The following is a 13,804-nucleotide window of genomic DNA, read 5'->3' on the forward strand; positions in this document are numbered from 1 at the left end:
ATTATTCCTCTGTAGCCAGTAAATTCACGCCATATCCCACCCTTCAAACCGAAACACAGTCATGCAAACAACTGCTTCACGGTTGAAACATGAATGGGATGGAGGTACCCAAGCAATCGATTTTTGTTCAAAGTCTCCCTCTGGCTGATATAATGATGATGATGATGGTAATCCAAATTAATGAATTGTCCTCAGAAATACATCGTGTAGTCTACAATAAGAGCATTCCATGTATAATAACAGCAAAAAACACGCTTAACTCGACGACAAATAAATCGTTAATTGCCGGAGCAGTGGAAACAATGGCTTATTATGGCTAGTTCTCGTTTTGCCGTAGTAAGCCGATAGCTTTATATTTTTTTATACACTCGTCACCACCCACCGTTGACGTCAATCGACCGGTTGGCAATTTGTGTATCTCTGTGTGTGTGTGTGTGTGTATGTGTGTGTGTGCGTGTGTGTGTGAGTGTACGTGAATACAGGGCTGGCACACACATGTATAATTTACATCCTTGCTAATACGTATTTATACTACGTACTATAAATGTGAAATTGATTTTTTACCCACTTCAAAAATGGAAGTTCTGCGTTCCACTACATACATTCATACATTTGTATATATACATGCCCACAAATTGCTCCGTGAAATGTGGACACATTTTAATTTTTATTAAAAATGGTCATATTATCTTGCAAGTTAGGATTTGATGATGAGATCCCTTGAGATTGGTTTTAGGAGTGATCATTTCAGGCTGCTAAGATAATGATTAACAACGTGTATTACAATTTGATGATATCCTGTTAGTGAGAGTCAAAACTTGTTTTCAGATACGAGTAACTAAATCATAAAACTACTAAAGAAAAGAAAAAGTACAATTACAATTCATACTAAAGTTAACTTGGAAATTAAGTTACATTTCTGCAATAATATAATAAAAGTTTGAAATTATTATATGAAGTATTTTTGTACTCATTGCTTACGTATTATTTATAGTAAAAAGATTATTTTTCATTTTATCTTTTTTCGAAGCCGGTTAATTTTTATTTAAAAGTTTGTTTATGTTATAATCAAATGTCATTATTTTATGCAGTAATAACGAGGGTAGACATTGGTCTATATTTATTCAATATTAAAGACGAAGTCGCGGGTAAAGTACTATCTTGGCATAGATATTATATAAATATAATAATATATATAATATAATATAAGGGTCACCTTAATTACATCCAGCGTTAGTATTAATATTTCTTTACAGACTGCTTTACCAAATTATTGATATTATTATTTTATGATAAATTCATGTTTGTTTTTTTTAAAAAAAAAAAGAGGAATAAACATTATTAGAAAAATAAAATAATTTAAATTAAATACATTTTTTTTGTTGTTGAATGAAATAGGTCAGACATAGAAACGTTGACAACCCTAAATGAGATTGAGTAAGTGTCAAATCGCTCATACTAACATATACATATATATATATATACTTTATATGAGCAAGGCTCGTATTGAGTAGCAGCATTGTTTGTTTGTGTGTATTCTGTACTTGCAGTTCATTCGAAGTGTTAACCATAGTGTGCGTTTACTTTTTTTTTATTATTACTTATAAGTAAAAAAAAATTCTTAATCGTGAAGTTTTTAAAAACAAGGTTTTTAAAACTAATTGTTGCTAAGATTTGTTATAAAATGATAGTAAAATACGAGTACAATCCTTATTTCTTTACTAATATTATAAATGTGAAAGTGAGTTTCGTTTGTTTTTTTTTTTTTATCTTTTAGCGTTTTAATGGCTCAATTAAACACTATGAAATTTGATATATACGTACTATATGGGACGGAAAAGGGTATAAGCTGCTTTTATCTCGATTGATAAACATTTCCTGGTCCTGGTCACGCGAATGAAGCCGCTAGTAAAAGCTAGTAAATAAATAAAATTATTGAATGGATTGCAAATATGTTTAATATATCATGTTTAAGAGGAAAATTATAGGGGCGTCACAAAATTATTTTTGAAAATTCTGTATTTATTAAACATTGTAAATTTAACATAAATAATACTCATAATATAGTGACTAGCAAATCGTGAAAAAGATTAGCAGGCTTTATATTGATTGAAATTTTTTTTTCTAATTTTGTCCTCGTATCCACAGGTCGCTCAGGACTTTTGACCCCCTTATTTTTTTTTCGAATAGATTAAAAGAGTAAAATTCCTTGTTCCAGATCATAAACGCTGATTGAGGGCACGGTTGACTCCTGAGCGACCTGCGGCGCCTGCTGACTTCGGGGGACCAAGAGGCTTATTAATTCATAATTATTCAAGTTTTGGTTGTGTATCGTCTTATGAAAATATCGCAATTTATTACAATACAATTAATATTTCGAGTAGAAAAAATATGATGAAAATTCTTTATGATTTTAAATTTCGAAGTTCGAATTTTAAATTAAAACTAATCTTATATTTGTATTGTCAGGAGAAAAGTAAGTTATATTTTACAAAATAATATATTATTAATTTCAATAACATTCCATATTTGAAATATTTTAAATACATAATTTTAAAAAATAATAATTAAAATGCATTCGGGAATGTCGGCTGTTATTGTTCTCAATGAATATTATATTTTAAACTTATCGTTATTGTATGGCAACTATTAGACTATTATTTTACTTAAATAAGATAATTTGAGAACTGTATTAGACATCTTTATTCTTCACTATTTATGTTGTCCACAGAATATAAAAAAAAAAAATATTAAGTACTATATATTTGTATACGTAATAAACACTTGGACACCATTATTATATTAAATATCTTGGGGATAATGTTAAGAAAGTGGATGAATAATTTTGCATAAACATATATTATATGAGCGCAGTAAGTTGTAGCTAGTAATTATTATTAAGTACCATTCTATGTCTATGGTTACAGACCACAGACCACAATCCAATGATATATCAAGTAGCAACTTTTAGATTTTTCTTGCAACATAACGTGTTTTATTCTTACTTACAATAAAAAAAAAAACAATATTCAAAAACAAATATTCCTGACTTTGAATGATTGGATTTAAACAGTAAATTATCCCACAGGAATTTATTATTGGAATGAAAAGTGTCCATTAATATATATACTTAATTTAGTGTACATTTGTTCTAAGTAAGTTTTTTTTAATGTATTTTTTCTTAAGTATATAAATATTTATTTATTTATTAATAAATTTTTAAAACATTATCTATTTTAATTATATATATCTCCTAAAACTAAATTAAAATATTTATAATCTTATAAATTTACGTCGTTTGTAAGTAGTAAATGTAATAATATACACATTTTATACAAATGCATGGGTTATTATATTTATATATATATATAAATATTTATTATTAGTTTATTGATAACAAGCGCACTATGTATACTTAACTGCTCGTATTTATATTTCCTAATATTGATATATATTTCTGTATATATATTATCTTAAGGGTAAAATATTTATTTATGATATTTATAATACAAATAATAATTATGGGCGATATATTTAAATGAAAATGAAATATTTTTTAATAGGTAGTGTATGACTCTTAAGAGAAAAAAAAAATTATACTCAGTTAAAAATGTAATTATTTGTAACAATACGATATTTTATTTACACATTTTACCAAAAGAAGTATTTTAGAATAGAAATTGGATTAGGTAGTTAATTATTTGGAAGAAGATTTTTAAAGAAAGAATGTTAACATATCATTGTTACGGTAGCTAGATGTTAAATTAATTCATTAAATTATAATTTCATATAATTTTATTAAGTATAGCTACTGGAATGGAAATTTTTTCATTAAATTAAATGCAATATTTTAATTAAATGTAATCACATTTAATTGAATGTTTTTACATTTAATTAAAGTTAATTTAAAATTTATTGCTACAATTTAATTAAATTACAAATATAAGATTTTAATATAAATTTTATCTTTGGTTACCTATTATTTCATTATACGAGACTAGATTAGGAGAAATCATGTCTATATTACTTTTTGATGCTGGTAATGCAAGAGAGCACATCTTTCTCTATCCTTAAGAATTTTTTGGATCTTTGTTCAAGATTATATCTATTCATCGTTATTTTAGGAGTGCATCATCCACGATACATTAGTAAAACTCTAATAAATATTGTCCAGCCATTTACATCCATTATCTTCTTGCGATACATTTAATATCTGCCTCTCCAATTTAGTAGTGGAAGGTCGCCGTTTATAGCCGTTTGCGTTACATAGACGCGACCCGAGACTCCCACAGGTTAATTTAGAATCTTTCTATAAGTACGAATGCATTAGGTAATGTTAGTTAAAAACAGATATTTTTTGACACTTTTAAGTTATTTAAAAGCCAAATCGTCCTGATTCGCGAAGGCTAACCTGGAGTATAGAAAAGTCCAAATGGTTCCTTATAAGAGCTTCTCCGTCTATTCACGTCGATAGCTTGACTTCCTTGACCATTTTGCCCAATAACTGCCTTCAGCATTAACCTTGATATTATCGACATGAAACTGCAAACCGCAAAATACTATTAATATCGGTATAAAATAACAGAATACTAGTAGCATTCTGTGATATTAATAGTATTCTGTGATACTAGTAATATTCTATGATATTAGTACTATTCTGAGGTAATACAAAATGGCGCTAGGCATATCTCAGAATTGTGATTTTCTTTCATAATTTGTAAAAGTGGTTACTCTACGAGTATAGTTGTTTATAGAATAAAAAGATAAATGGATAACTTTATATTATTAACTGTAGAATAATTGTTGTTTCCATATATTATTATTATCAATCTTTTAGCAATACGATTTAAGAGGCCGTTCTTGCTGAAATAAGTTTAAAAAAATGTTGGTTTTACATTATTTTTATTTCTATAGTTATGACAATATCTCAGATATTTTTGTATATACAGAGTGTACTCGTAATCATTAGCATCTTTTTGGGTGAAATTGAACGTTTTTCTATTTTAATAGAAAATATGGATCGAAAAATGACAAAATATATTGAAAATAAATATATACGCTAACACGGTCCAAGATATACGTGGTTTAAATGGAGCGTCAAGTTAGTGTAGAAGGCACAAAATGATTTTAGGTTTGCGGATCATGTTTCTTTGTGGAAAATGTTTAGTTTCACTTGAAGAACAATCTAAAAGGATGTTGGTGATTGAGAATTCGCTCTGTTTACTGATTTTTTTATGTTATGTGTTTTGAACAGTCTGTATAATTATTACAGGTTGTGACGTAATGGATACCATAACTGAAACTCAATGATTTTCAATCGACTTCAACAAGAAAAAGGTACTCATATCGGTTGTATTTTTTTTTCTATATTCGTTACGTTATAACTCCGTTAGATATATACCGATTTGGAAAACTCTTTTTTTATCGGAAATAACATACACTTACAGATTGGTCCCACATACATTTTATCAAAACGGATTGAGTAGTTTAATTTTGAAATCAAAATAACTGATTTTGCTACAATTGAAGTTATTTTTTTTTTTGTGAAACACAATTTAAAATTTTCGTCGTAATATAATGTTTTAAACATAATTATTTATATAGTTCAGTTACTTTTTAATTCGCACGTAACCATTGACAATAATGTTTTTATATAAGTTGTAAAATGAAACAAAAAAAACAATAGAACGGCGTTTTAAGAAAACCAAGGACTAAATCTAGAAGTCCATAATTAGTGTACATTTTAAAATTTGTTAATCCCAGTGCAATATAAATCAAAGATATATATATTGTCTCTATTTAAACAGTTATCTACACCAAACTAACAATACCAACTGTGTTAATAGACTAACATGAAATATACTTTAATAATAAAATCAATACCAAAACTGTGTCTTGCCTTCTTTGTATTATAATTATTATTTTAATCGCGTAGTTTTTAAATGTATGTTAATTTTATTATAATGTACTACTTTACGGTACGTATTTTAAATCAGACTGTTTGTATTGCATAATTTAATTACTTTAATATACACAAAATTATTAATATCACGTCATCACAGTAAGACGTCAATGAAATAAATGTTAGTTGAAGAAATCTGTATGTTTAAATAAACATGTTAATTAACATACTGTGTGTATGCTTAATAAAATTTATTGATTGTTGAACTGTTTTTTTTTTGCTTTTAAATAGCGCCAATTTGTATAATTAAAATAGTTTTTATGTAAAATATTTTCGGTACATTCTGCGTCAGTGAAAAAAGTGGCACCATAGTGCGTCAATAGACGCTTTCCGGTACACGCAATGTCAATGTAATCTCTGAGATAAGAGATATAATAATTTTATTTACATTCCTTAGGAGTGTCAACGCATTAGGCTCATCCTCATGTTACTGACGTTATAGTGAATTCTACGATGTCCAGGTCATTTCAGATAGAGTATCAAACGTCATAAAATATCACAAAAAGGGTTTTTTTTTATACAACTTAGAATGGCAAACAAGCTGACGATCCACTTGATGGAAAGTGGTAACCGTCATCTATAGACATGAGCAGTACCATGGACATAATAGAGTATACTGTCTCGCTCATGATACCCCCATGCGTTGCCATTCCTGAGGACTCAGGTGTTATTCCTCTGTACCCTGTAAATTCACGCCATATCCCATCCTTCAAACCGAAACACAGCCATGCAAACACAACTGTTTCACGGTTGAAACACGAATGGGACAGAGGTACCCAAGCAATCGACTTTTGTACAAAGTCTCCCTCTGGTGAATGTTGGTTTATTCGTGAACTTTAATTTTTTAATTGATCAAAATCTTGTCATCGTATATGAAAGTCTGAAGGTACAATATGGATAATACTTATAGTAAATATAATAAATAGACTATTTGTGTGATTAAAGTTATTAATAATCAAATTAATATAATACATATCAAAAATACCATTTTAATAAAGACAAATTTTTTGTTAAAGCATTTGTACTGAGAGATTCTATCTGAATGTTATTGATCTGTGAAGATTTTTATGATATTATTTTCTGTCGGCTCATTGTTACACGCGAATTTCATAAATAAGAAAACAAACACCAGGTTTTAAGATGAACATAAATATGAAAACCGCGTCTGATTTGGTGCACTAATTTTTGCGTGATGAAACACACACAGAGTCAAAATTTCCAAAAAAAATATTGTTTATGCTTCTATTGTTCTTATATTATTTTTTATTAAATATCTTATATGTACAGACATCGTTTAATTACAGTTTTATTTTAATATAGTATATATACATGTAATAGTAAGAAAATCTATAATAATGTATGGATCCACTTAGATCTACAAGGGACAATATTCGTTTGTAACACTTCTTTTATCATCATCTTGCTATTCTTATCTCAATTATATAAATTTTAGGATTTTATGACCGGCCATCTGCCTGACGTCAACTCTTCTTGTGAAAGCATTTGTTGGTGGTTTGTTAATGGGTGATAATGAAATGCTAACCTCGCCTGTGCTATCGGTATACGCTGGCGGGACACCAGTGAGGGATGACTTGATAGGTGATGATGGAAGCAGGTACGTTAGCCCATCGTGACGAATTTCACTACATTTAAACACGACATTTTCCAGAGGGAACCGCGTGGAGGTCGATCTGATAGTGTGTATTGCTAGTAATGGCGAAATTCGACTCCATCACTTACAATGTCTTTCCCCCCATTTCCCCCAATACAAGAGTTCCTTTTTTATGACCTTTTCAAAAGCATAGATAATATAATACTATACTAGTAACAACATTAAAGAATTTGTTAGGAGTTTGAAAATAAACACGTTCATTGTTAGCTCAAGTGCTGGACCAAGCTAAGTTGGGCTTTGAGGGAGACCACAGAAGTCATCTGCTTAAATATTTCTCATTCTACTTGCATTTCCGCTGTGAAGAAGTTTTTTAGGTATAGTTTAATAGGCGATAATGGAAAGGTAATCTCTATTACTCTATTAGGATCTCTATTAATAACTAATTAATCTCTTTCCCCCGGCGTGAAATAGTTCCGTTTATATGGTTGTACTTCGATTTTTTTACGAGATGAAAATGTAATGAAAACTCCGCGTGCGCGAAGGGAAAAGGATACTTTGTAACGGGGACTAGATGCCCCATATATTCACTAATTTCGATAGTTTTATTTATTTACTAGCTTTTATCCGCAACTTTATCCGCGTTACCGGCGTTTATAGACCGGGATAAAAAACACCTATATCTACTCATCCCCATATAATAAACCTGTATACCAAATTTCATAATCGTCAGTTAAGCACTTAAAGCTGAGGTTATGGTACTAACTAAGCTAAGAGGTAACAAACAAACTCACTTTCACATTTATACTTAATATTTGTAATGAGTAAGGATGTTCCTTTCAGAAGTTTTTTCCATTATTTCTAGAAATATATTCTATGCTTGTGTATTTATTACATTATCTTGAATATGAATCGGATTGGTGACATAGTATTTAAAAAAAAATAGAATGTAACAATCTTTGCTATCTGTTTGGCAACACTTATTTGCCTAACAACGATTCCGCAGGTACAGAGCAAAACTAAGCAAAAGTACTTTATGTTGAAACGGTTACCACTTTCCATCAGGTGGGCCGTCAGCTTGTTTGCCATTCTAAGTTGTATAAAAAAATCTGTGTTATGCATAAGTATGTTATAACTTTTTATTTAATAAATAAATAAATTTCTTTTCAACTACATGGGTGATATTAACTCAATACGCCTTAGAAATAAAATAGCGCATACAATACTTTGCACTTTATTGCTATAATATTTTTAACAGGCATAAAGACTTTATATCCACTTTGAGTCACAACATAAGGCTACTAGTATAGTATTATATTATTTGTGATAAGGCCATCTGAAATAAAGAATAAATCAATAATTATATTAATTAATGTAAGAAAGAGGTTGTACACGGCCATAGACCTACAGCTCAATTAAATATAAAAATAAACTGACTTGTGTCTTGTCACTAAAATAATCGTTGTAACATTGTACGTAATAAAATATTTAAATATTAAATAACATTATTGGTCTCCTGTAACATTCCACATCCATCAGGTTATGGGCCAGCAACGCACAGATGGCGAATACAAAAAATCAAGTTGGTTTTGAACTTCTTAATAAAACAAATTATGATACATGGAAAATACAAGCAGAAGCTGTACTGATAAAAGCAGGACTTTTTACATGTTTATCATCAACCGATATTAATGCAGAAAAAGATTTATTGGCCAAAGCCGAACTGCTATTAATAATTTCGCCGTCCCAACTTAAATTAGTAAAATCATGCAAAACAGCAAAAGACGTATGGGAGACCCTTAAAAACGCCTACGAAAGTCGTGGACCTGCACGAAAAGCAACATTATTAAAAAAGTTACTACACAAAAAAATGAAACATGATGAATCCGCCAGAGATCACATAAATGAATTCATCGACTTGGTGGATAAATTAAAAGACATGGACATCAGCATCAATGAAGACCTCCTGAGCATAATGTTATTATACAGTTTGCCAGATTCCTACGAGAACTTCAGAGTGGCAATCGAGTCCCGTGACAAACTTCCGTACCTCGAAGAACTCAAAACAAAAATTATTGAAGAAAGTGAAGCTCGTTTAAATAAAAATCTGGAAAAGGAGGAAGAAGAAGAAGCATTTTATGGAGGGAAACATAAACAAAAATCTTATCGATTTCAAAAATTCAAAAATAAGAATTCAAATGGAAATAGAATACAATGTGACAACTGTCATAAATTTGGACACAAAACAAGTGATTGTTGGTTTAACAAAAATGTAAGAAATAAAAATGTAAATTTATATTGCACTGAATCTTGTTATACTATAGAAAATAAAAATGATAATAAATGGTGCATTGATAGTGGGTGCACATCTCACATGTGCAATGATAAAACTCTTTTCGTGTTCATAAATAAAGAAGAAAATGGAACACTAAAGTTAGCCTCAAATAAAACAGAAAAGATAGAAGGCAAAGGGTTAGTAAAGATAAAAATTAAAAATGAAACAGTAAATTTACACAATACCTTATATATTCCAGAGTTATCAACTAATTTGATATCCGTAGCACGAATTACTGAAAATGGTTTTAACGTATTATTTACAAAAAATAATGCAATTATTAAAAATCCAAATGGAAAACCAATAATTACAGCAAGGAAGGAAGATAAACTTTATTATGTGAATGCAAATTTAAGCACAAAAGAAAAAGCAAATCAAGTCTATAAAAAAGAATCAGATATAGACATATGGCACAAAAAACTAGGACATTTAAATGAATATGACTTAAAACGAGCTATGAGAAATAATATAATAAAAGGCATTGATTTTAATGAGAATGACAAATCAAATGAATGTGAAAGTTGCGTAAAAGGAAAAATGACGAATTTACCTTTTCCGAAGGAAAGGCCTGAAGAAACAAAAGCTCCTCAAAAACTACATACAATACACTCAGATGTGTGTGGTCCAATGCCCGTAAATAGTAACGGAGATCACAGATACTTCGTCACCTTTACGGATGAATACAGCAGATATGGCAGAGTCTATTTTCTGAAAAATAAAAATGAAGTTTTAGGAAAGTTTATAGAATATAAAAAGGAAATGGAAAGATATACAGGAAATAAAATAAAAATCTTGCAGACAGATAACGGAAAGGAATATGTTAATAATGAATTCAACACGTACCTAAAGGAAAATGGCATAGCTCGACGCTTATCAGCTCCTTATACGCCCCAACATAATGGGTTAGCTGAACGGAGAAATAGAACTCTCTTGGAAAAAGCTCGATGCATGTTAATCGAATCAAAAATACCAGAAAGTTTTTGGGCCGAAGCTATACACACGGCGAATTATATAACGAATAGAGTGCCTTCCAAGGCCACAAATGGAAAACACCTTTCGAGATATGGGTTGGTTACACTCCATCAGTGAGATATTTCAGATGTTTTGGAGTAAAAGCTTTTGTATTAAATAAAAGAAATTTAAGAAAATTTTCACCCAGAGCCAAGAAAGGATTTTTTGTCGGCTACTCCGAAAATACAAAAGGCTACAGAATATGGGTTTCAGAATTAAAAAGAGTCGTTATAAGTAGAGACGTAAAATTCTTAAAAGATTTATATTACGAAGAAATAAAAACAAATGAAAATGAAGAAGGTATTAAGTCGTATATACAATTAAATTCAGAACAAATAGATACGAAGCAAATAGATGAACAAATTCAACCTATAGTTTCTGATCAAAATGATGACGATAATACCACAAATGAAGAACCCATAACGCTAACTGAGGAAGAAGATAATCTTAGTAATATAGAACCCAGAACGTCACAACATAAAAGACCACAAAGAGATAAAAAGAGACCAGCATGGTTGAAAGATTACAAAGTAGAAAATGATACAGATGAGAGCATGCACGTGACAGAAATGGCTTACCTTGGTGAACACGATGAAAATGATACAGGTTGGCACGATGCTATCAAAGCTGAAATAAAAGCACACATTAAAAACGGAACGTGGACAATAGCAAAGAAAGAAAAAGGTATCAATGAAGTAGATTACAAAATGATATTAAGAATAAAAACGAAAGCAGATAACACTGAAATAAAGAAGGCTAGGTTAGTAGCGCGGGGATTCACACAGCAACCTGGTGTAGATTATACTGAAACATTTGCCCCCGTTGTGAAACTAAGTTCTGTTAGATCAGTCATTAGTTCAGCTATAGAGGATAATCTAAAATAAGATCAAATGGATGTCACTACAGCATATCTTAATGGAGAGCTAGAAGAAAATATACAAATGAAAATGCCTCCTTACTTAGAAAAATATGTAATGGAAATTATGGTTGACGAAAGTAGTCAAAATGATTTAACATTCTTCAATAAGGCTAAACGGATGCTAGAAGATATTAGAAATATTAAAGAAGAAAAAGTTTGCAAGCTTCAGAAAGCTTTATACGGATTAAAACAATCCGGACGCCAATGGTATAAAAAATTAGATGCAGAATTAAAAGATATAGGTTTTGAATCATGTAATGTAGATCCTTGCATATACCTATTGAAGAAAGGAGGAGATAAAATAATAATAACAGTCTATGTCGACGATTTAATTATAGCATATCCAAGTTCAGAAATTTTAAAAGAAGTAAAGAAAGCACTAGAGAGAAAGTTCGAAATGAAAGACATCGGAGAGTTGAAATACTGTTTAGGTATAGAATTTAAACAGGATAAAGGAAAAATTACCATGAGTCAAAAGAAATACATTAAAGATATCCTTAAGAAATTCTCCATGCAAGATGCAAAACCTGTGGCAACTCCTATGGAGACAGCATTAAAATTAAAGAAAGAAGAACATCCAGATTCGAACTTACCCTATAGAAACTTGATTGGAGCCCTCATGTACCTGTCAGTTGCCACGCGACCAGACATAGCTCATGCTGTTAGCTATCTTGGTCAATTCAATGCGTATTATGGAAAAGAACACTGGGCAGCTGCAAAGCGCGTAATTAGATACTTAAAAGGTACAATAGATTTAAAATTAACATTCCACAAGAATGGAGATAAAATTTTAAAGGGTTACGCAGATGCCGACTGGGCATCGTGTCCATTAGATAGACGGTCATATACCGGTCATTGTTTTATGAAGAACGGTGCGGTCATAAGTTGGGAGTCAAGAAAACAAAGGACTGTAGCACTCTCAACGGCGGAAGCCGAGTACATGGCTTTGAGCGAATGTACAAAAGAGGCTGTTCATTTGAAAAATATTCTAATTGATTTGGGTTACTTTAAACAAAAAGGAATTACTATTCACAACGACAATCAAGCCGCACAACAGTTAGCAATAAACCCTATCATTAGCGCCAAATCCAAACATATCGATATCCGCCAACATTTTATAAGAGATATGTTGCAACAAAATGTGGTGCAACTTTCATACTTAGGAACAGGGAATATGATAGCGGACATCTTTACAAAAGCTTTGCCTCGTCCTAAATATGAATACTGTCGCCAAGAGCTGGGACTCCTACAGTAGGTAGATACTATGCCGTGAGGAGGAGTGTAAGAAAGAGGTTGTACACGGCCATAGACCTACAGCTCAATTAAATATAAAAATAAACTGACTTGTGTCTTGTCACTAAAATAATCGTTGTAACATTGTACGTAATAAAATATTTAAATATTAAATAACATTATTGGTCTCCTGTAACATTCCACATCCATCAATTAATAAGATGTTTTATAAATGACAATAAATAATTAAATTAAATAATAATGTAATAATTTAAATAATTAATGTTCATTTAATTCAATGAATTGTACGCTTGTAAATTAATTAATTAATAAGCGTCAGGGCTTAGCGGTGCATTATTCCACCTTATAACCTCCAGATTGTATTATCAAATCTAGCTGATATCAAAGTTTTTGCATAACTTTAAACTAGTTAGTTCGGTGATTTTTTTAATGGATGATAATGGAATGGTAAAGCCACCCGCGCATATGATATACGCTGGCGGGGCATTAGTTAGGGATGATAGGTGAGAATGAAAAGGCAAATCCGTTAGCCCATCGTGACGAATACATCTGAAATTCAGACGATAGTTTCCAGAGGGTACCACGTGAAGGTCGACCCGACATATTGCTAGCACTGGACTAGGATAGATAGTCCGCACTAATACTTACTATTAACTTCCTTCCCTTCTCTCTTCGTGAGGTGATTTAAATCATTTATAACAACTTAAATCAACA

At 30.6% G+C, this 13,804-nt stretch overlaps 1 protein-coding gene and 2 long non-coding RNA genes across 3 annotated transcripts in view; 2 read left to right on the forward strand and 1 right to left on the reverse strand.

Annotated features, from left to right (window-relative positions):
• Nucleotides 1-13,804, forward strand: part of LOC113512951 (inositol-trisphosphate 3-kinase B) — a 186,446-nt gene that overhangs the window by 47,454 nt on the left and 125,188 nt on the right. The window lies entirely within an intron of this gene.
• On the forward strand, nucleotides 1,328-6,168 carry LOC116413200 (uncharacterized). Its single transcript, XR_004224021.2, has 2 exons — nucleotides 1,328-1,741; nucleotides 2,219-6,168. It is a non-coding gene; the product is annotated as an uncharacterized LOC116413200 (long non-coding RNA).
• On the reverse strand, nucleotides 9,312-10,737 carry LOC128200552 (uncharacterized). Its single transcript, XR_008252768.1, has 3 exons — nucleotides 10,457-10,737; nucleotides 10,092-10,141; nucleotides 9,312-9,678 (listed from the first exon to the last, which is right to left on the reverse strand). It is a non-coding gene; the product is annotated as an uncharacterized LOC128200552 (long non-coding RNA).

The sequence above is a fragment of the Galleria mellonella genome, unplaced genomic scaffold (genome assembly GCF_026898425.1).
Source record: "Galleria mellonella isolate WM207_F2 unplaced genomic scaffold, CSIRO_AGI_GalMel_v1 utg21, whole genome shotgun sequence".
Lineage (NCBI taxonomy): Eukaryota > Metazoa > Arthropoda > Insecta > Lepidoptera > Pyralidae > Galleria > Galleria mellonella.